The sequence below is a fragment of the Crocodylus siamensis genome, chromosome 7 (assembly GCF_052110815.1).
Source record: "Crocodylus siamensis isolate JL-2025a chromosome 7, ASM5211081v1, whole genome shotgun sequence".
NCBI classification, from domain to species: Eukaryota; Metazoa; Chordata; order Crocodylia; family Crocodylidae; genus Crocodylus; species Crocodylus siamensis.
The window spans coordinates 47,623,811-47,641,725 of NC_143401.1; the positions used below are offsets into that span (position 1 = coordinate 47,623,811).

The window sequence follows — 17,915 nt, forward strand, 5'->3', positions numbered from 1 at the left end:
CGCTCTCCAGTCAGATCAGTTCTTGGTTAGGAACAAAAGAACTAAGAAATTCTAAACCTGCCCAGAAGGCAGGAGCGGCACAGTCAACAGACTAGACTCCTATCTGTGAAAGCTTTTAGGTCCACTAGGCTTTCAGGCAGACAATCATCAGCTAATCCATACTATGAACCATTGTTAATGTCATTGTTACAGCCATCATTCCCTATTCCAGTTGTCCAACTTCCTGGCACCTGGGGACCACACACCACATGAGCCACACAAGGCACAAGTTATGAACTGAGGGCAGCTTGCCATGTGGGCAGCCACTACCCAGGGCTTTACTCTGCCATTTAGGCATCTTGGCGTGCCCTCCCACTGCACACACAGCACAGGTATACTGGCTCCTCCCACAGCTTGCAGCCATGTGGGCCATGCAGGCAGCTTGGCTCTGCACTCCCCTCTTCTTCTGGCCACAGAGGCAGTAAGTCTTCCTAGCTGCCCATGCACAATGCCCACCTCCCCTCCCAGCCATACACCCACCTGAAGTGTGCCTGCCTTTCTCACGGGAAGCACAAACAGCTTAGCCACTTCCTCTACTGTGTGCACAGCCTGGGCACCTCAGTTTCTTCCTGCTGTTATGGTCCACTCCCAGGATAGGGGACAGGAAGTAGAAGCTGGAGGAGGGCAGGGGAGCCCGAAGAACCTGGCTATCAAGGCTGCAGCAGCAGCCAGGAATGGTAGGCAGTGGTGGCTGTGTTGGGAGCCCCTGGGCCTCATGCTAACTCTTTCAGGATCACACGTGGCCTATAGGCTTCCTGTTAGACAGTGCTGCCCTAGACTATAAGCAGAACTATGGACTGCAGCAAGATCTAAGAAAAATGCTTTTTTATGATATCATTTTATTTCTATACATGCATGACTAAACTATATCTAAATAATCACTTCCCTTCAAATGCCCATGCCAATTGGTCTGTAAAAGCAAAAAAAAAATAAAAAAATTAAAATTGAACAAAAGAAAACAAGACAGAAACCTGGAAGGAAAATTTCTTAGTGAGTGACTGATTTAGCTTAAACAGAAGTTTGTTGGCAAAGAAATGTTGCAAACAGCAAATGATTCATTCTTTGGTGGCTGTAATTGAATAACTTTTGTAAATACGTGGGATTTATATTCATTGCTATGTGAGTATGCACATGGAAAAAGAAGAGACATGAAAAAAATGTGTCGTATTAATTTTCATTCTGCAATGCACAGTATTAGCCATAGGCAAAACTGTTTTTTAGAGACATCAGTTATTGCTTTATTGAAAATGGGAATTTGGGGTCACTGTGTAGAAACTTGTAATGGTACAGCTAGTGTTGTATGTGTCTGTAGCACAATTGTCTGTACAAATCAGCTAACAATGGATGTTCTTCCCCTGCCAGATATACCCATTTTAGACCCTGGAGTTGCTCCCATTAAGCACTGATGATGGTGAAACAGAAGTAGAGCCTGTCTGTGCATATGGATAGATGCCTAACTACCCCTTTGTGTGAGCTGTTTTCAGACTCAGAAAGGAAGTTGCAGCAAATAAACATAAAGTGGGATGTGTTCTGTTGTATCTATTGGGCATCTAAGTGGACTTAGTCATCTACATGCAATTCAGTTTGCCTCTGTTCATATCCTTGAAAATCCATTAATGCATCTACTTTTGTAACATCTCATCATCAGTCCTTAAAACAGAGTCACAAACACACAGTGAGGAAAAACAAGGACCCAGCTTTTATATTGTCATTTTTTTAGGGTCTTTAAGAACTTAACATAGAATTACACTTATGCATCTAATAGTGGGTTCATTTGCATGTAAAAATGGGCCTCTATCCTCTGAAAACTTGTCCTCAGAGAGCTTTCTTAGTCTGGCTTCATGTGCAAGCAGTGATCAGCAAGTAAGAAATTAAAATGTAGGGGCATAAGCTTTAACAGCCAGGATACCAAATGTTCAGGTGGTGTAGATCATTTCAGCTGTATTGACTTGGCTAGAGGAGACATTGGCACAATAAGTTTTGTGAACTTGAGATGCAAGATAATATAGCCTGCGTATTAGGAGTTAACAGAAAGGCCATCCTTTGTTTTCTAAGGATACATCTGTCCTTCTGAATTTCTTTCAGGAGCATCCCTGTTAAGCATGCCCCTATCCAATTACACTCATTTGCATGTGTCCAACCTAGAAATGAGGCATCAAAGCCATTCTAAGAGCACCCTCTCATCTTAAGGCTCTTGATCTCTCTATCTTTGGCATGCTTAGGTGTGTTCACGGGGATACCCTCTCAATGGCTTCATTCCCAGGTGTGCTGAAGAGTAGTACAACTGTAAATGCTGTAAATGCTGTTAAGGAGTATGGATATATGCAACGTGTGCTTACTTTACATAGAAGCAGAGTGTGAAGGAAGGCTGGACAACACATTTCTCCTTTATTTTTTAAATATATTTAGTAAATCTTAAATCATTCTGGATTATTTTTATAGCATGCTGGGCCCACTATGCCATTAAAAAGCTGTGTGATCCCTTGGGTACAATAAACACTTTCTTTTTGAGGCAAATAAGTTAAACATTTTATTTGTGTCTGTAAAGGCCAATCTTTTACTAAACATTCATAACAAAAAGTGAGAGGGTTGTATCATGTTGTAGTATTACTACCATTTTCCCCTTGAAAAATGAAACTTATATTCTTTTTAACCATAAAAAGAGCAATGTACAGAAAAAAACAGCTTATTGAAAAATTATGTGTAAAATCACTCAAGTACCCACTCCCCCCAACCCCAGTGAAAACCCAGCAGTATATTGCTTACATTAGGAAAAATAATCTGCTTAACAAAACCCAAATCTTTCTTTCAAACAATGTATAAAGCAGATTCTCCCCCTTCTTTGGCTGGCGAGAGTTAGAATAGCTGTAGAGGCACCACCCCCTGGGACTATGGGGTAATGAGATGGTCTCTGGTCTTAAAAGGAGATGTCTAGCTGATCTGAGGCCAAAGAAGCTGGGGCTGTGTTAAGGGGTGTAAAGCTGAACTTCGGTGTAAAGCAGAAGGGGGAAGCTGTGTGGGATATCTAATGTTCCATAAAGAACGGGTAAAGTGAAAGCAAACTACTGCAGGCATTACACTGGTGCCATTAGTACTGGTATAGCTGAAATTCTGTCTTTGCTTTCATTATGTGTCTCAGCTTCCAGAGGTTTGTGACTCAGATAAAATCAACTGTTTAGGAAAAACTGGCATGTAAAATTAGACTCTTTTTAGGGGGGAGGAGGAAGCACGTCACAGTGTAATGAAACATATGGTGTCCTGTTGGTAACACTTTGTTATTCCTTAACTCAAAAGTGGCTTTCTTTTTAAGCTGTCTCTAATACTACGGTTGTAATTTGTACTAAAGTTTGGATTTTGTGTTATAAATAGAATATCAAAGTTATTGCTTTGGCTACTTCCACACACACACACAGCAACTTCCCCCACACTAGAATGTAGCACAACCAGAATTGAAACTTGGACCCCTTCAGTCTCAGAAGCATTCTTCCTTTTGTCTTTCTATCTGTTCCCTTCTTCAGAGAGGTACCTGGGGTGATGTTCCTTTCCTCTTGTCATCTTCAGTTCCGTTCTTTTTGTCATCAACCCTCAAATTAAGCTGAATGTTCCCCTCAGCATTAGTTAATAACTACTGCTTATGGCTCATGAATGAGTGTTATTCCTAATTCAAAAATACCTGGCAGAATACTGGCACAGACTGGATTTATGCCAATGTGTACTAATGAGATGTCTCTGTTGTGCATGATCAGCATTAACTGTTGGGAAGATTGACTAGGGAAAGATGCTTATCACACATTGATTGTGAGTCAATCACCAGAGTTCTATTGAAGCTTAATTAGTGATAACTGTAATCAAGAGGAAGATTTTCTTCAACATGCCCCAAATTCTGTGCTTTCCTGGAACTGCATCAAGTACCAGAATGTGTAGGTAGACTTGACAAGTTCAGCAGATGGAATCTTCTTTTTTACCTACCAAGCTCACTAGGCTTTACTACATAGCATTATTTGCTCTTTTAAAAGTAGTGTGGCAGTGTTCTGTGTTTTTCCTTTAGAAAACTAATTGCCTTGGCATCAATGAATAATCCTAGGATAATATAATGATGTATATGCTTGATGTAAAGTGGTATGTTTGTAACCTGACACAGAAAAAAATAAAATGGCTTTGATTTTGTATTTTTCCCACTGTTTTTTCACTACTGAAACCTCCTTGACTTCAGCTGCAGTATTCCAGGCCTACCTGTGTTGGGCCTTGAACCATATCACACTCTAGTTAATGATAATAAGAACTTGTAGTAGAGATGGTATCTTTAATTAGACCAATAAGATTTTTGCAAAAGGATTTCTTTAATTGCAAGCTTTCGGGTACATACACCCTTAATCAGACATTGGAGAAAAGACTGTAAAAGCTCTTCTGGGTAGAAATGAAAGTTTATATTTCATAGGATTTCACAGAGGAATCAATAGATGGACAACTCCTCCGGGTAGTCAATTCATAGCTGGTATGAAGCATCTCACCCCCTGTGAGAATCAGTGATGATGCAAATTACCTTGAAAGAAAGGCAGGAGCAGGATCTCCAGTTTAAGCTGGTAACAGTTGCTTCCTGCTTAGGAAAGTATGAAGATTTCATTTTTAAAAATTGGCTAAAATTCTATATCTTCTGTGTGTCGAGATATTGGATTTTAGCCTATTAGGTATAATAACTAACTAGATGGACTCCTGTGGTCCTTTCCAAGCCCCCCTTCGTACATTACTGTGTCTGCCTTTATACTCCCAGTGCTCTGTAAAGGTGGCTCTGTAAAGGTTGTGTGATTGGTACAGCAAGACTTAGTGTTCTAGTGTAACTCCTTTTGCATAGCCCTTTGACTGTGCATCTGCATCTATGCTTTGGAGTAATGGGGCCAGAGAGCTTAGCAACTTGCAGGATTCATCCTTCCCCCCTAAAAAGAACTCAGGTTTCATTTTCAAGTTTCTGAGGAGTCAGTATTAACAGTGAAAAAATGTATTCAATGAATTTTGAAAAATATATTCTTCAATGTTATTTAAAACCTAATTCTTTTTTCCCACCAATTTTAATGTCCCCAGGTGCATGTTATCAGGAGACTGTATTTTAATTCAGTATGGTACTACAGCAAGAAAGTTGCTAGTATCCCACTGCTAAGGCTAGAACATTTTATGCATTTATATACATTCCTGAAAATGTGATATGAGTGTGTGAGCAATATGGGTCTTTGTAAGCATGGATGCTGGGACCTCCTCAGATGAAGCTTTACAGTGGCATCCTCAGCAGTCTGAAAAATATGCAAATTTTTGTCAAGCTCCAGGTAGAGTTGCTGCCTAGCTAAATACTTCAATTTTTCACTTTCTCAAAACAAAACAAAAAAAAACAGGACATAGCTAGAGGGGAACTAATGATTAGTGCATAATAGTGTTATATACAATATAAGTAAATAGATGTAACAGCTCCCAAACATAACTCATGAGTTTTAAGATGAAAATCTGGAAACATTTTGAATTTTTGGTTGGACCTTTTTCTTATTTTGTTAATCCAGCTGTAGAGTAAGTTATTAATGATCCCCAGATGTTGTTTATAATGATTGATTTTTCAGTTGTGAAATAATACTAACAGTTTTTTTAAAACAATTGATATTTTCTAGCATGCTCTGCAGCATTTGAATAAAACGTCTGAAGGCAGAGCTGTTTATATGCACAACATAATTGCTTCTGTTAAGTGATTTCTTCATTCTTAACATTTTTGCTGTAATTGCTTTTTCCCCATACATCTAAAAATAAATATTTGCAAGTTTTGCATTCTGTCACTCATTGTAATGTATACAATATTTGTGTACTTCAGGAAAAAGCACTGATATGGGCCATATTCAGTTTTATTTGCAGCAGTACAAATTCAAAATATCTCTGTCCATTTCAGCACGTTATTTAACGTTTTCACCAGTAGACCTGAGAGCAGAATCCAACCCAATGTTAACAATAAATTGTTAGGTGAACATAAGCAACCTGTGGTAAACTAAAACAATGTAGCTTTATATCCATATAAACTCGTTAGAGACAAATGCTACAATTTCCTTCATTTTAGTAGCTGTTTCAATAGCAACTATATCTTTGACCACAATGAATAATCAGGTAGATTCATTTTTTTTTTTTTTACCAACAAAATCTCTTTTAAAGAGCACTTTGTACTCTGCATTTGCTTTTGACCAGACTATTTATTTCTTTAGGATTATGTGCTCCCATTCCTCAATAAAACCTATTGAAATGATAGATGCCTTTTCTAATCTCCTTGCTTTTCTTTCTTTTCACTTTAACCATTGTTTAGAGTGTAGTAGGCTACACTGTGCACACACAAGCCCTGCCTCATTCTTGCAGCATCTAGTAAATATTCATTGGGGCACTGCAAATGTAACATATGTCAGTTTACTGTATGAAAGTTAGCATGGGCCAAAATACACTTCACAAAGTGTGCATTGAGTAAGGCAGAGATCTGTGATCCCTTAATAATCCAGTGCCTACTTTACTTCCATGATGGTGCATACTTTACCATATGCAATCAGTGAGGCAGACCTCCAAATCAGTGCTTTAGCCTCATGTCATCTTGAAAGGTAAAAACTGTGCAGATTCTAAGGCATGAGGGGAAAAAATCTCTCCTACAGGTCACTTAAGGAGGTTGTATCTATGCCTACTTTTATTTTTAAATTAAAAAGAGAGTGTCAAAAATCCATTATAAAACAAGCTATGTTGAAGAAATGGATCATTAAGCATTTACAAATCAGTTATATCAAAAGGTTAAGTGAGGCAACTTATCTCTGTTCCTTGTGGATAATACAATACAATGTAATAGCATGATCTTTTACTGTAATATAACATGATATGTTTTATCCTGCAGAGACCCTGGAGGAGGTCTGTGACAAAGCCAGCATGAACCATAGTTCCAGACTGTTGTATTAAACACAACACTATCCTTTTCTTCCTTTCTATAAGGAAGATGTGACAGTATAGCATGGTTTAAGAGTATGACTACTTTGAGTTTAAGATAATGGTAATGTCAGCAATAGTTCTAGAAAGGAAGGATTAGTGGGTCACATGCTTGATAGATTTAGTTGATCTCCTGAATAGAAATCTTCTCATATGTAATACCTGTGTGTACTCATTTTTTGGTATCTGTTAATTAAGTGGGCATAGATACAGCCTGAAAAATTGCTGATCCCTATATTTGATTTTCATTGTATTGCTATTAAGATCCATTTCTTCAGTAAGGTAACAGGCAAACTAAGTTAAGTTCATGGTAATTATGAGAACATAATCAATCTATCTTTAAGCTATCTTTTTATATGTATTCTTTAGAGCATCCTTATTTAAATGTTTCTCCAGTTTCAGTCCATTCTCTGGACCACCGGGCATGCCAGAACTCTTAAACTTTGTCTTGGAAGAGTTTTCAATCAATCAGAATACCAAATTTACACTGTTACATTCCCTGAGGTGTGCAAGCCTTGGAATCAGTAATTATTGTGAATAGAAATGAACTTTGCAGCCAGTTTAGGTGCCAACATTCCAAAGGCCAGTACAATGGAAAAGAGAAGTGGTTTATGTCAGAATATGGTCACATTCCTCTGATTAAACCTACTCAAAAAGACAACATTGTAATATTTTCCAATGACTGTTTATCATGAATTACATCAGCCTTCGTTTAAATTACTATTATTTCTCCTTAATGCTTCTCGGTGCCTGCATAATTTACAGCACTGGCAGCTGTGGAGCTATGAAATAACCTTTCACAACCACCACACAATAGTAAAGAACATGGAGTTTTTGTTGTTAATTATTATGAGATTCCTTTAACTTTTTACAAAGTGACATAAAATATTGTTGAAGTATTTATGGTTAGAGCTACTTTTACATGGATCTATGTTGCTTCTGGCTAGTTCTTAACTAAAGCAGTCATTTGTGGTTATTATGCCTTGGGAGATATTATGTCAGAACTGGTTTAAGAGTATTATTATGTATCACATGTCATACATTACATGTCAGCACTTGAGGCTGTCTTTCAATAAAACAAATGTAACTTTAGCTAATGGTCTTTTAGGTATAGGCCATTTGTAAACTTACCTGAGTTTATTTGAAGGTATGCTAAAAAGTTTGTTTCTCTGCCCTTGAGGAATTTCACTTTGGCTTTGGATGGAATTTCCAAAATATTTGTCATTATTTTAATCAGACGTGTAGTAATGCATCTAAAAAGTGACTAGTTTCCCCAATAACTAGGTTAATGTACCTGGAATTGATACCCACTGCTCTATTTACTACTTTTTAGAACAAGGGTATATGGATTCCTTAATAGGTAATGCTAATAGTAGTAACCCAGGTTACTGAGTTGCTGAATGATGGCATTTCAGTTTTGTAAGCCTCCTCATTGTGTATCTTAAAGAAGTAATTCATACATTCTAGATAATCCTTAGGTGAAGGGTGGTATAAATTAAAGGTTACAGGCAGGTCTTAAGTTTCCTTAAAGCTACATTTCAAGTATAGAAAATGCAAACTTATACAAAGCAAACTCTGAATTAATATGCTGTTCCTTTTAGTTCCAAATACTGTGCATATTTTCCAGTGCTTACTTATTTAAAGCAAAACATTAAGCATCCAGCATATGCCAGAAAGTTTACAAAGAATGAAAACACATAAATGACTCATGTGAACATTTTCTGATTTTTTTCTTAACATGTAATTAGTTAATTACTGTTAGCCAAAATAGTTTGGATGATTTTTTCCTGTCTTTGTTTCAGCACCATAAAAATGATCAAAGGCTTTATTTGTCTCTAGAGTGGTAGCATTTAGCTCCTTGGTGCTAGTTATTTTGGTGACTCTATTGTTGGCAGCGATGCCCTGGTGGGCGAAAAATCAGTCTCTGTCCACAGATGGTCAAGCTGAAAAATCAGTTCAGTAATGTAAACATAATAACATAAGAAAAGAGTATTTCACATATTATTTAGCTAAAATTAACAAGGAAAATGTGGCTTATGAAATTTGGATATATTTACATATATCATGTAAGAATGTTTAATATTAGACAACATGCCTGGGTGCCCTAGAAATGAGTCGGTGACCTAGATTTAGAGTTCTTAAGTTTTTATTATCAAAGGGAATCACAAGGCAATTGCAAGTGAAAAGGGAATCTCTCATTATATAAGAATGTAGCAAATGTTTCCTTTTAATGAATGAATATTAGCTATTTATAAAGCAGATAAAAGATGGTAAAAAAGACAAAACTGAAGTTTTGGAGATTTTAATAAAGACTGAAGTTAGTAGTGAAAAGGTCAAAGTGTCATTTGCTGAGCCACGCATTTTGGCATGGTTTCAGAGCTTGCAGTACTGACTGTGTGACTGTGATGCGTGTTAATGAACAGTTGTGGCACTTAACCAAGATCATGGGCTTGTCACATGAATATATATAAAAGATGTGAGAAAAGACTCCCCCCTCCCCTCCCTCCTTTTTGCTGTAGTGTGACCAGTAGAAGGACTAAACAATTAAAAGAAATATTTGAATGGCACATTGTTAAGTCAGATAGTTGAACTATAAAGAAAACTAGTTATGAATAATTGAATACCGCTGATAGTTAAATATAGTGATTCAAAATTGTTTTTAGCTACAGATGTTACGCCATTTTAGAATCTTAGACTAAATAATGTCAGACCTTGTTTGCTTTTTCAGTATGTTATTCATTTATTGGGAAATTCAAAATGTAAAACAGCTGGGAGAGAGCTTCGTGTTTGCAAAGTAATCTTTAAAATGTGTACATTTCAGACCTACTCTTCAATAACTATTTAGAAATGACTGAGTTGTATATTATAGTTCATAACATTCTATAAACATACTCTAGCATGAATATGACAGAGAAATATGAAATGAGAAAATGGGATAATATTAAAACTAAATTCAATTTATTATAGTCTTTATAAAACAGCCAACTGGTTTCTCAATTCAGCAGTTTGTAACCTTCAATAATGTGCATTCAAATTGTCCAGAAGACGTATAAAATATCAGAAGAAGAATGAATCTTTTTGTTTAATTATCTCTGTAATGTTTATATCAAAATGAAGGAGTTAATTTATCTAAGAGTTTCAATGCATGAGTTAGAGCTGTACAAAACCAATCATGTAGAAATAATAGACTACCATTGGAAGTGCTGTACTACTGCAATTTTAATAGCTCTTCAGTTCTACTCAACAATTAGTCCATACATTTTATAGCTAGGCATTTTAAGAAACTGGCATACTCAGCAAAATCCCAGTAATTGGGAGATGATGCAATGTAGAGACAAGTCAGAGGAAGAAAATTAATAGCAAACATTACTAGTTTTTATAATTTTAAATAACCCAACAATAAAGTCTGCAGACCATGATTTCTGTAGATTTTTTAATTTTGTGAGATGGCTTTTGTAGTTTTTAATGGTATTTTGCAAAATATCCATTTAGCACTTTAAAAAGTTGTGATCCAGGCTTCTTTGTCTGATATTAGGTGAAGGCCTGACCCACATACTAGCAAAATCAATAAGAATAATTTCAGTAACATCAGTGGGCTTTGAATCAGGCATTTTGTCTCAACTTCCTTTAGCCCATTATAAAGCTGAGCAGACAGGATCATAAAGAATATCAGTATTCTAACAAGTTAATAATTTAAGATAATCTATTTTTGCTTCTTCTCACTGAAGATATTTATGCCACCTGAACTTTACCTGGGCATTCATTTCTAACAACCCCTTTCCAGTAATGGTCTATGGAGACCTCATTTTTTCTCTTTCCCTGGATCTTCTGAGCATATTTTAACAGCACTTGCAGAAGCAAGATGCTAGCTGCCATTGTCCCTCTGCTTTACCTGTGGCAGGTTAGGGTTCTGTGCTTTGTAGTTGCATGACAGGTTTGATTGTATAGTTTTAGCAAGATTGACAAGGTTTTGTATATGATGGTTTAGCTAGGTATGTGGTTAGGCAGGTGGTTGTACTAGATATGGGGTGTATGACCCCTGTCCCATGGGCCAGATGTAGCTTCTGGAGCCATGTCATCCAGTTCCCCACAAGTCCAAAAATTTGGTGGCACGTCTTTCAAAATTCTGGGCCTGTGGGAAGCCCTAAAGGTTGTATAACCTGTCCCACGCACTAATCCTACTCCTAAAACCAGTGCGCAGAACTGGGCAGGGGTAGATAGGGCCCTATCCCAACATGCAGGGCTGACACAGGACCTGATCCCATCATGCAGGCCTGGGTGGAGGCAATGCAGGGTCTGATCCTGGCATGCAGGACTGGGTGGGGATGGTGCAGGACCTAATTCCAGTGTGCAAGGCTGGCTGGGGGCAGCACAGGGTGCCAGAGCCCAATCCCAACTTGCATGATACCAGCATGCAGGGCCGGTGCGGGGCTTAATCCCAGTGCCCGGGGCCCAATTCCAGCATGTGGAACCAGCACAGGGGGTCTGATACTGGCACACAGTGACAGTGCAGGGCCCAATTCGGGTCATGTTGGGGCCAGTCAAAGCCACATTGACCTGATTTGGGCCATGGACTGACCTCTTGCCACAGAAATGGCCTGTGACCAAACTGAGTGACCTCTGCATCCCTGATTTTCTCTAATTCTATGATTCTGTCATTTTGCTTCTATAGATAAGCAGTTATTATATTTTATTAGCCAGTTAAAATGTGTAAAAAATTATGTACTGTTGACTATTTGGTTCTCCTTACATCTTTTGCCATGCAAGAGGCAGGGATTTCTTAGGGTGATATATTTTTTTGGACCAGCTGAGGAAAATTGTCTTACATTTGAAACTTTGTCCAACTTTATTTCAACTATGTAATTGATCCAATAAAAGATATCACCCTAGGAAATCCTTACCTCTCACATAATTTCTGGACCATCATGGCTACAATATCACTCTTACACTATCCTTTGCAATGGTGTTTTAAGAACTGGTAGTCCATAAAGGAGCAAATACCAATGAAGCAATGGGAATTTTGATGCTTGCTTCAGTGGAAACCAGACGCAGTCTTAGTGCATGTAGCTTTCTTTACCTTAAGTCTTTAACTGATCCCGTGACACAGACAGTTATATTGATTGTTATGGTTGTGAATGGGACCTGGAAATAATAATAGATAATTAAATGAACATGAATTGAATGAAATAAACATGAGTTCTCAGTGGATATGAGACCAAACTCGCCATAAACAAAATAATATTGAATAGACATTAGCACTAGGGCTGTGTGAAGCTTTGGTCCCAGATTCAGTTTGGCCCAATTCAATGGCTGAATCTCCAAATCTGAATTAAATCAGAGGACCCTTTAATCTCTCCAAATCAAATTGGAACACTCCGAATCGATTCATAAAGATTCAGCGATTTGGGCATAGACACACAGCTTTAACTGTTTTTTCTACACACCTCTAGGTAGCAGATGGCTTGTGAGTGCTGTGATGCTGGGGTGCACGGGGGAGCTCCCCAGTGCACTTGGCAGCAGACCCAGAAATGGACCAGAAGCACTTTCGGTCCACTTCCGGGTCCGCCAGGGAGCACAATGACTGGTGCCTCCTGGGTCTGGGGAGGAGCACCTGGGGTCCCCTTGCAGCTGATCACCGAGCCAAGGGGGCCCCCCTCAGTGCACTCCCCATTGGACCCAGAAGTAGATGAGAAGTACTTTCAATCGACTTCAGGTTTGCTGCCAAGCACATGGAGGGCTCCCTCTCACCACACTCTAGTGGGATGCCCCATCTGCCCCAGCATCACAGCATTCACAAGCCACATTGGTACCTCAAGGTATGTAGAAAAAACATTTAAAGCTGTGTCTATGTCCAAATCGCTGATTCTTCTGATCAGCATCGAATCTTCGGGTTTGGATTCAGCTGAATCAAATCAGGGACAGTGATCCGAATCAACAAATGGAATCACTGTCCCTGATTCAGGCAGAATCCAAATCTAATAGGGCCTGCTTCACACATGCCTAATTAATACCACCTACAGTGCTAGAGAAAAAAGTACTGGACTACAGAGTTTAGTTCTGGTGTCCACAATTTAAAAATGATCTTGAGAAATTACAGAAGGGTTAAGAAAAGAGCTACAAAAATGATTCAGGGTCTGGAAAAGTTGCCTTGAAGTAATTTAACTTCTTTAAGAGCTGGCTCTACTTTGAAACAGACAAAGTTCAATCCATTTACTTTAGCCGGAAAAAAAAGAAGAGTTGTACTGAGCACAGTCTATAAGTATCTGCAGGAAATGAGGATTTGTGACAGCCAAGCACACTTTAGTTAAGCAAAGAAAGACATAACAAGATCCAGTTGAAGACAGGTAAACTCAGGCCAGAAATAAGGTGCAATTTTTAATAGTGAGATTAATTAAACCTCACAGAAACCTACTGTTGGAAGGATGAGTAGATTCTCCATCCCTTGAAATTTTTAGATCAAGAGTGAATTTCTCTTTAGTAGATATGAGCTTTCTCAACCAGAAAATATGAGTTGATAAGTGAACCACTGGGAGAAGTTCTAGGGCCAGTGTTCTGCAGAAGGTCAGACAAGATTAGTCTATTGTAATGGTCCCATCTGATCTTAAAATCCATTAATACATTAATAGATTTGAGGGGTAAGACTGCATAATTATAATAGCATTTGGGGCTCCAATCAGGACCAGACTGTACCAAACACTATATTTCATACCCTATGGCCTCATCCAGATGAGTGTGAATGTTTGGTTCCCCGGGGACAAGTAGCAATGGTGCACCTTGCGCCACCACTACTTGTCCCCAGGGAATGCCCATGCCACACACACTTTGGTGCATGGCAAGTTTTAACTCAGTTGGGTTCCGGGTTCCTACTGGGGCTACAGCAGTGGCAACTCTCCCACATGGAGCCTGGTCAGAAGCCTCATCACGGCTCCAAACGACCCGGTTCTATTCTTGAGAGGCACACACTGCCTGTGCGTGTGCTGCTCCGCTTTTTTTTTTCCTGAGGGCTTTTTTTTAACCCCTGGATATCCAGGGGTCAGAAAAACCTATGGAAAAAAAAAGCAGACCAGCACACTCAGGCAGCGCTCCCTTTCAGTGCAGATAACATCTGAATGTGGATATGTGGTGCTGCAGACATGTTTGCGGTGCCACATACCACATGGCCACACTCATCTGGATGTGGCCTAAAAGTGTGGTGTAAAGAGCTTACAGTCTAACTAGATTATGTAAGTATATGAATTTACCCCTTCCTATAGATGGGGAACAAAAGTATGGGAAGACTGAATGATTTGCCTAAGGTCATGCAGGAAATTGGTAGAAGAGCTAAGGACTGAACCCCAGTCACCTGGGTCCACATCTACTGCCTAAATCACAAAACCCTTGTTCCTGCTCTTCACCAAGTACCATTCAGGTTCTCTTCCCCGCCCCCTCGTAGGGCCTATTCATTTATTTATTTTTTAAGTGAAATTTGCTGTCCATCTAGAGTCAATTGTAAACTGTTGTTGTCTACTGTGCTGGGTTCCCTTCCATGTTTGACTTTCCAGAGGTTGAACTAAGGTCTTCCCTGCTTGCTTCTTGGGAGGAGGTTTCAGACTTCTGGATATTAAACCTAAGGCATTTCATATCTCTAGGAGCTGGATCCACTGTTGTGCACTCTAGAATTTATTGAGCTCTATCCTTCTTCAGACATAAAAAGCTTTGACTGGTAATCTGTGATTAGAAGCATATTGGTTGGCTTTTAGCTTCCCAGAGGGTGGATGTACCTAGTACTGCATTAGGGAGTGTTATAGTGAGTGCTATAATTGTCTTCCTGGTTTTTTAGTTAAATTAGGATTTTAAAATGTAACTTGTTAGCAGATTATTTAAATATGTTGACTAATACACACTCCAAAGTCATATATAGCCTTTAATACAACTCGTTATAGAGCTTTTAGATGCATCTCTAGTCGCTTGAAGTTTTACATAATTGTTTTAAAGAGCATGCTAATTAACTGTATGTTAGCAACAAGTGAATAAGAAAAGAGGAGGCCATTTGTACCCATGGAAAGGGTAAGAAGGAAACCAAAAGGAGTAAAGGTAATAATTTTGTCAGGGATAATGACAATGACAGGATGCTGTTAGATGTTTTTTATTCCTATTGAAATACATTAAAATAAGCATATAGATTATAATGTTATAATAAAGAATATATAAGGAATACAATTTTATCAATAAAAAAATCAGTTTGAAAAACAGGAAAAAATGTTTATTAAAATACTTCAGTTCTTCCTGGATCCTTTGCAGCATGCAGCTCAGAGTAATACATTCCAGTTAGCAATGCAGTTATCCTCGGTAGTTTATATTACACTGATTTTGCATAACCATAATCATTTGCCTGATTTACCAAAAAGGATAGTTCTTTAGGTTTTTCCTTTTTTGTGGGGATTATTATGAGATACACAACACACATGTATTCAGCATAATTGTAGATGTATGTTTAGTTATGACAGACTGGGGACGGGGGCGTGTTATAAAACAAAAGCCAAAAAAGAAAAATTACCTAGCTGCAAATCTTTGTAGTTATTTAGTTTAGAAGTTTGAGTCAATTTATGGAAGTCTGTGTTTAGTGTCTTTGGAGCCTGATCATGACATCGGAATGTATTTGGGGGCAGAAAAAAGAAACCTATAAAATGAAATCTGCATTAACTGGTAAGAGCACTTGGCATCAGCATCTCATTGAAATGGAGCAAAGGAGTATACTTGCCAGTGCCGTTTTGAGTTTATAAGATAGCTGGCTGATATGTTTAGTAAGTTCTAAAACTAAATGTAACAATAGCGAAATCTGAAGCTCATCATGACTTAGAAAATGAAGATATAAAATGCATGTGTCAAGTATGCACTCAGAGTAACAGCAAACAGATTAACAAGACATGAAGTTTTTTATCTTGTGAATGAATCTTTATGGTAGGATAAGGCTACTTTTTTTGTGATGTGTACTGTATATGAGTAATATTTGTGACTCATTTAGTCCCTGGCCTACTGCAACTATCAACATTCCCAGCCATGAGAGTTGCCCTTTATAAAAAGAAATATCCTATTTTGGGGATGATGAAGGCCTCAGTTTTAAAGAATTTCCTTTTGTAAAGTGCTCAGACAATTAATGCCTCATGCATGTATTCACAATAGTTGCCTAGCAACCATCAAGAAAGATTCAGGAGAGCAAAGGAGGCTGAGATGAATGAATGGAAACATCAGCTCCCATTTCAGGTGAGTTAAAGGAGGTTTTAGGGCTCTCCTGCCTGTTTCCGTTGGAAACAAGTATCCATGCAAAGAAGATGGTGTTGAGGTAACAAGTACATGCTTCTACTGGCATTTTCATTCAAATATAGAAATAATCTAAACAATGTGTGGTATTTCAGCCAGAAACAGATAAATGAGGCCTCAGTTTGTTTAGTTTTTTTTGGTCTCTCAGGCATAGACCCCAAGTGTAGCAACAGCAAGAAAATTCCTCCTCAGTTATTGGGAATGGGATGTAACACCCTTGTTCCACAATTTTCCTAAGAGCTGGAGAACCCTCAAACTTTTAAAGTTTCTTGGGAACCCACAGAGACATTCAAATCCACATGGACTTCTTCCTCAACCCTAGCTCCTCTTCTTTCTTCACTGATTCCCTATGTTGATGCTTTGCTCTTCCTCCCATCTTAACTCTGGCATGATTTTAGTGGCTAATATTTTATGAGCCCACAGAGTAAAATTGGAAAAATGGTTGGAAAATTCTCACTAATTTTTTTTTAAACAGATACTTCCATATTTGTTTATTTTCCACCAGGAAAATTTAAATTATATATTTATTTTGGGTTGGTGTGACCCAAAACAAAGTATCTCAGCTGTCCAACTGAATCTCAGAGCCCAGTGCTGCCCCAGCCCCAGCCCACAGTGGCAGCCCACCCTGCCTGGGGCACAGATCCAAGGGGCATGATATATATATTTAATGCATATATTAATAACGCATTTAATGTTAATTAGTGTAGCCTGCCTTATATCACATAATTGGTAACATTAAAAACAAGAAAAAAATATAAAGGGGTACATGAGATGAAACTTGGAGACAGAGGGGTGCACTTGTTAAAAAGGTGGAAAACCCCTGATGCAAGTCATCTTGAGAGTCACGTGAACATAGTGTATCATAGAAGATGAAGTCTGACCAAGGAGCTCAAGCTGTAAGGGACCTAGAGCACTTAATCTACAACTAAGAAAGCACAACAGCAACTCAGAAGGATTCAAATTAGTGTTGGATCAAGCTGATACAAAACAGTTGAAATATATATATTTTTTATGAACTGACAAACACAGTATTTTGACATTTCCAAACAACAATTTCTGGAACTTTCCATTTAATAGTTTTTATCCTGAATTAGGATGAAAACTAATCTGAAAGAAATTTCCCATTGGACAGAATTTCCTGGTTTTGATCAGCTTTACCATAATGACATATTTTAAGGAATAGATTCTGAGCCACTTGTGTAAATCTATGACAGTAAATTATTCTACTTTTACTCTGATGTAATTTAGATCAGAACCTAATATTAACAAATTAATGTATCTTTGGTCCAATTCTGATCCCATGCAACCTGAAAACTGATTCTCAGATTTTAGTAAGAAGTTATTTGCATCATGGTAGTGTGATGGGGATCAATATAAATCACTAGTTTACCAGCTGTAGCAGTTTGAGATATCAACTGTTAAAAGTTAGAATTGAAGTATATAGGGTATAGATGGAGAAGGAAATGCAAGATGGTAACCAAAATAAAGTGAGTTTGGAAAGTGGGGGATCTCATCTTTTGCACTGGTAAAAAAAAAAAAAACATTTACTGGCCCTGATGGTTGATAAGTTATCAGACATAAAATGTCACTGA

At 38.2% G+C, this 17,915-nt stretch overlaps 1 protein-coding gene across 4 annotated transcripts in view; it reads left to right on the forward strand.

Annotated features, from left to right (window-relative positions):
- Positions 1-17,915, forward strand: part of ARID5B (AT-rich interaction domain 5B) — a 172,184-nt gene that overhangs the window by 81,825 nt on the left and 72,444 nt on the right. The gene's annotated exons all lie outside the window — the stretch shown is intronic.